Genomic DNA, 5,544 nt, shown 5'->3' with positions numbered 1-5,544 from the left:
CATTCAGTTTTTATTCGCAATTTGTTTAGTGTCCCAACTTTTTTGGAATCCGGTTTGTAAGAAAATTAGTAATACAGTCTTTAGTTATTTGTCAACTTCATTCAACAGTTTGGTCAAGGGCTTCAAAAAACATCTGGATAAACTACAGGTAGTTCAAAATAAAGCTGCAAGACTAGCACTTGATGTTATTTTAGAACAAACGTCGATTTCATGCATCGATGCCTGTCATGGATGAAAGTCCTGTTACGACTCGGGGAACCCAGAGTTGTACAAGACCCGGAACGAGACAAGACTCGGGGAATACAAAGGTAATAGTGTTTGTTATTTACAATGAGAAAATGTACAGTTGATCCTCTGGAGCTCCTGGGAAGGAAGGAGATGATCAGAAGAGTTTGGCAGAGAGGTTTGGGCGAGATAATAATTTGATAAGTGTCTTTTCTTACAGGTTGGATGAGGTGCGAGGGTACGGATCCAGATCCAAGGGGAGAGCTCCAGGGATGAGAAGCCAGAGTTGTCGGGCGGGACCAAGGAGGCAGGCAACTGGTGGAAGGCAAGGCACGAGGAGAACCAAGACAGGACCGGGGGAACCGGGACTGGGCTGAGGAGAACAAAGACAGGACCAAGGAGAACCAGGTCTGGACCGAGGAAGACCAAGACAGGACCAAGGAGAACAGGACTGAACCAGGACTGAGGAGACTGGATAACTAGAGGCAAGCGAGATCAGATAAGTAAATTTACTAGCAGTAAATATACAGTCCGGAGGCACAAATACCATTGAAGGCTAATGCTCCAGCGAAAAGTAGCACTTGACTGCAGCCTTATGTAGTGTAGATCCTCATCAGGGGGATGGCCAACAGCTGGTGGCAATTAGCGTCCATCTTGGAGCGAGGAGCAGTGGTACTCTTACAGTACCCCCCCCCGAATCGCCCCCAGGTGACCTGAGACGCTTCTCAGGGTGAGCCTTGAAGAAGGAGGTGATGAGGCTGGGGTCCAGAATAAAAGAGCGGGGGATTCGAACAACTCCTCAGGACCGTAATCCTCCCAATCAACTAAAAATTGAAAACCCCTACCTCGGTGTCACGTGAACGTCGGGTGGTTGTCAATCAGGCTGGCAGGTGGAGGGAGGTTTGAGGGGGGATACGAGACTTTCGGAAACAAGCTTGTCCTGGAAGACATGGAAGGTTGGGTGGATTTTCATGGAACTTGGGAGCTGGAGTCTTATCGCGGAAGGGTTGATGATTTTAGAGATGGGGAAGGGGCCGATGAAACGGGGTGCCATCTTCCTGGGAGTGTTCTTGAGGTTGATGTCCCTGGTGGACAGCCACACTCATTGTCCCACTTGGTAAGATGGTGCCGTAGAGCAGTGACGGTCGGCCAACCTCTTGTTCTGGGCTGCTGTGCGAAGCCGGGCCGCTTTAGCTTGGTGCCAGATGCGTTGAAAGTGGCGGAAATGGTGTTGGACCAAAGGTACCGTGCTGTCTGTTTCTAGGCTGGGGAACAGGGGAGGCATGTAAACAAGGGAGGCTTAAAAGGGAGACATACCTGTGGCCGAGGATCTATGGATGTTAATGGGCGTACTCCACCCAGACCAGGTGTTGGCTGCAGGCTGACAGATTCTTTTCAACAATGCAGCGGAGGGTGGTCTCAAGCTCCTGGTTGCAGCCTTCAGTCTGGCCATTGGACTGGGGGTGGTAGCCCGAGGTGAGGCTGGTTGAAGCCCCCAGGGTCTTGCAAAAGCAACTCCATACCTGGGAGATAAACTGTGGTCCTCGATCTGAAACCACGTTGGTAGGGATGCCGTGTATCCTGAAAACATGTTGGACCACGAGCTGGGCTGTCTCGAGGGCCGAGGGAAGCTTGGGCAGAGGGACAAAATGAGCAGCTTTGGAAAATCTGTCAATAATGGTGAGTATAGTGGTGTTACCTTCCTAGGGAGGCAGGCCTGTAACTAAGTTGACTAAAATGTGGGACCAGGGATGACTAGGACAGGTCACAAGTCCAGGAGAGATAGTGACCCACCAAAAGTGTGTCTTGGCTAAAGGGAGCATGGAAGAGGTACCCAGATGACAAGACAATTTATTTGTGTGAAGCCATTGTAGTGCCTTGGACCTCATGTAGGAAGGGATGAAGAGATCTGGTGGCAGGGTCAGGTTCATCCTTTTGTGCCTCCCGGACCTCCTTTTCTATGGACCAGGTGAGTGCCCTTACAATAGATACTGGAGGGACAATGGTCTCTTCAGAGTCTGGCACATCAGGTGGGGAGAACTAACGGGACAGTCGGGCCTGAAAGTCAAAACATAGTTAAATCAACTGAAAAACAGGGACCAATGTGCCTGCCTGGGAGTCAAGCATTTGGCATCTCTGAGGTCAGAGTCTTATGGTCGGTCCAGATTAAGAAGGGGTTTTGGCGCGTTCACTTCAAGAATAAATTGGCCCCTGGGGTCAGGGTGACAAAGGAGAAGAGTTTCTTTAACTTACTAAAGGTGGTGTCAGCCTCCGGGGTCCAGCTGAAAGCCCTGGTGGTGGAGGTGAGTTAGGACAGGGGAGCCGTCACGTGGCTGTAGTCTCCCACAAAGCGTCTATAAAAGTTAGCAAACCTCAGAAAATGTTGAAGTTGTTTTCTGGTTTCGGGGACTGGCCACTCCACCATGGCAGTCGTCTTCTCGGGGTCAGTCCTGTAATGCCACCCTTCGAAGATGAACCCCAAAAAAAGAGACGGTATTAAACTCACATTTTTTTGCCTTTGACAAATACTTTGTAGTTGGTTTTCATGAAGGCTTTGCAAAACAGTCCTGACCTGCTTGTTGTGTTCGACTTGATCATGAGAGAATATGAGGATGTTGTTTCAAGGTAGACAAAAAACAAAGTCTCCAATGAAGTCCCTCAGAACGTCATTGACTAACCCTGAAAAACTGCGGGCGTGTTGGTTAACCCGAACAGCATCACTAGGTATTCAAAATGGCTGAGGGGAGTCCTGAAAGCCGTCTTCCACTTTTCGCCTTTCTTAATGCGTACCAAGTCATAGCATGTCTTAAATCGAGCATGGTAAAAATGGTGGCAGTCTGTAGCTGTTCATGTGTAGAGTCAATCAATGAGAGTGGATATTTGTTTTTGATAGTGATGTTGTTCAGGCCTCTATAATCTATGCAGGGGTGGAGAGTCATATCTTTCTTAGAGGCAAAGAAGAAGCCTGCCCCTACAGGAGAGCTGGAGGGGCGAATTGGTACCTGAGTCGAAGGATTCATTAATATACTTCTTCATCGACTCCCTCTCTGATCTGGAGAGGTTGTAGAGTAGGCTTGCAGGCAAGGGGGCGACCGGAGCAAATCAATGGAACAATCATATGGGCGATGAGGGGGGAGAGATAGGGCTCTTTGCTTACTGAACACCAGTGCGAGGTCATGGTAGGCAGGAGGGATGGAAGAGACGTCAACCTCTTCCTCTGGTGGATCAGTCTATGGGCAACAAGACACCGCGGAGCGTAAACAGTCCTTCAGACACTTGTCGCTCCACTTTTCTACTTGCCCGAGTTCCCAGTTTATGTCCGGGTTGTGGCTCTTAAACCAAGGGTAATGCAGAATCAGCTGTGTGGTGGGTGATTCAAACACAAAGAAGTTGTTTATCTCATGATGATTTCCAGAGATGATTAAATGTAATTCAACCATCTTAAGATGAATTTGAGCTAAAGTCTCTCCAGTGATGCCAGCAATTGAAATGAGAAATCTCCAGAGTGGGAAGGGAATATTTTTTAACAAGGTTCATGCTTATTAAATTTTGTTCTGTCCTAGAATCCACCAGGGAAGTCACAGGCAGGCAATTATGATTTATTTGAATTATGGTTGGCAATACCAGTCTGAATGCGGAGGAGAAAGCTGAGGTGCCTACCAGTATCTCCCTCTTTACTAGCGGGCGTTCTCGTTTCCCTGGAATGGGCAGCAAAGCAGATAATTCGGGGGATTACTACAATAAATGCAAGCATTAGAGTCTTTGTCTCGTTGTCTTTCCTCGGGCGATAACCGTGTGTGCCCGACCTGCATGGGTTCAGGTTCAGGTAAAGCGAGGGGGCGTGTCGTCGGAACCAAAGGTGACAAAACCATTAACGGGGTGACTGGGACTTTTAGTTCTCTTTAGACTGTTTGTATGCGTGGAGCTCACCTAGTGAGGTTGCGAACCCGGAAGTGGAAGGTCTCTGGGAATTGTAGTTCCGTTGTCGCCTTCACTCCCGGAAGTGGCCGTTGATAGCGATAGCCAGGTTGATCAGTTGGTCGAAACTTTCTGGTTCGTCTCGAGCTGCAATATGATCTTTGATGGGGTCAGTAAAAGAGTTTAGAAAGGTACCTTGTAGCGCAATCTCATTCCAGCCGGTCTGGGCGGCAAGGATCCGGAACTCTAGGGCGTGTCCTGAGACTATTCGCCGGCCCTAACGTAGGCTGAGTAGCCACTTTACGGCATTCGGTGCCTGTAGAGGATGGTCAAAAATCATACGAAACTCCTTTAAGAGTTGCGTGTAAGAGACAGGGCAGCACGGTGGCGCAACTGGTAGAGCTGCTGCCTCTCAGCGAGCAGGTCCTTGGTTCAAACCCCGGTCCAGGGGCCTTTCTGGGTGGAGTTTGCATGTTCTCTCCGTGCATGCGTGGGTTTTCTCCGAGTGCTCCGGTTTCCTCCCACAGACCAAAAACATGCATGTTAGGCTGATTGGTAACTCTAAAATTGTCCCTAGGTGTGAGTGAGAAAGTGAGTGGTTGTTTGTCTCGTTTGTCTCTATGTGTCCCTGTGATGGACTTGTGACCCGTCCAGGGTGTACCCCGCCCCTCGCACAGTGATTGCTGGACATGGGCACCGGCGACCCCGTGACCCAAAATGGAATAAACGGGTAAAGATAATGGATGGATGGATGGAAGAGACAGAGGATAAGTCATGGAACTGTAAGAAGGAATTGGCCCAGCAGAGTGCATTACCTTTTAGCTGACTGGTGAAGTAAGTGATTTTAGCCGAATCCATGGCATAGAGAGAAGGAGCTCCCTCGAATGCAAGCCTGCATTGAAGGAGAAAACTTCCACATTGGTCTGGCTCTCCAAAGAAGAGCTCAGAGGGTTTCACAATTAACTGTTCTGCAGCAGTGATGGACCCAGGGCGTTCAATAGTTGTACTGGGGGCCGATGGAGCAGAGGACGCTGTGGGAGAAGGAGGTGAACACTGTTGTTTAATGGAGAAAACCATACCTCCGAGTTCCTGCATGTTTGACTGCGCAGCTCGTTGTTGAGTCAGAACCTGCTGCAGCATCTCCTCCAATTTGTTGATTCATTCCACCTGGGAGGTAGCGAGAGCTTGCTCGCTTCTGGCCTCGTTCTGGGTCTTATTTGGCTGGAGCATTTCTGTTACGACTCAGGGAACCCAGAGTTGTACGAGACGAGACTCGGGGAATACAAAGGTAACAGTTTTTCTTATTTACAATGAGAAAATGTACAGTTGATCCTCTGGAGCTCCTGGGGAGGAAGGAAATGAGTTCAGCAGAGCGGTTTGGGCGAGATAATAATTTGATGA

The sequence above is a fragment of the Nematolebias whitei genome, chromosome 20 (assembly GCF_014905685.2).
Source record: "Nematolebias whitei isolate Nwh7 chromosome 20, NemWhi1, whole genome shotgun sequence".
NCBI lineage: Eukaryota > Metazoa > Chordata > Actinopteri > Cyprinodontiformes > Rivulidae > Nematolebias > Nematolebias whitei.
Note: the sequence above shows the minus strand (reverse complement) of the source record.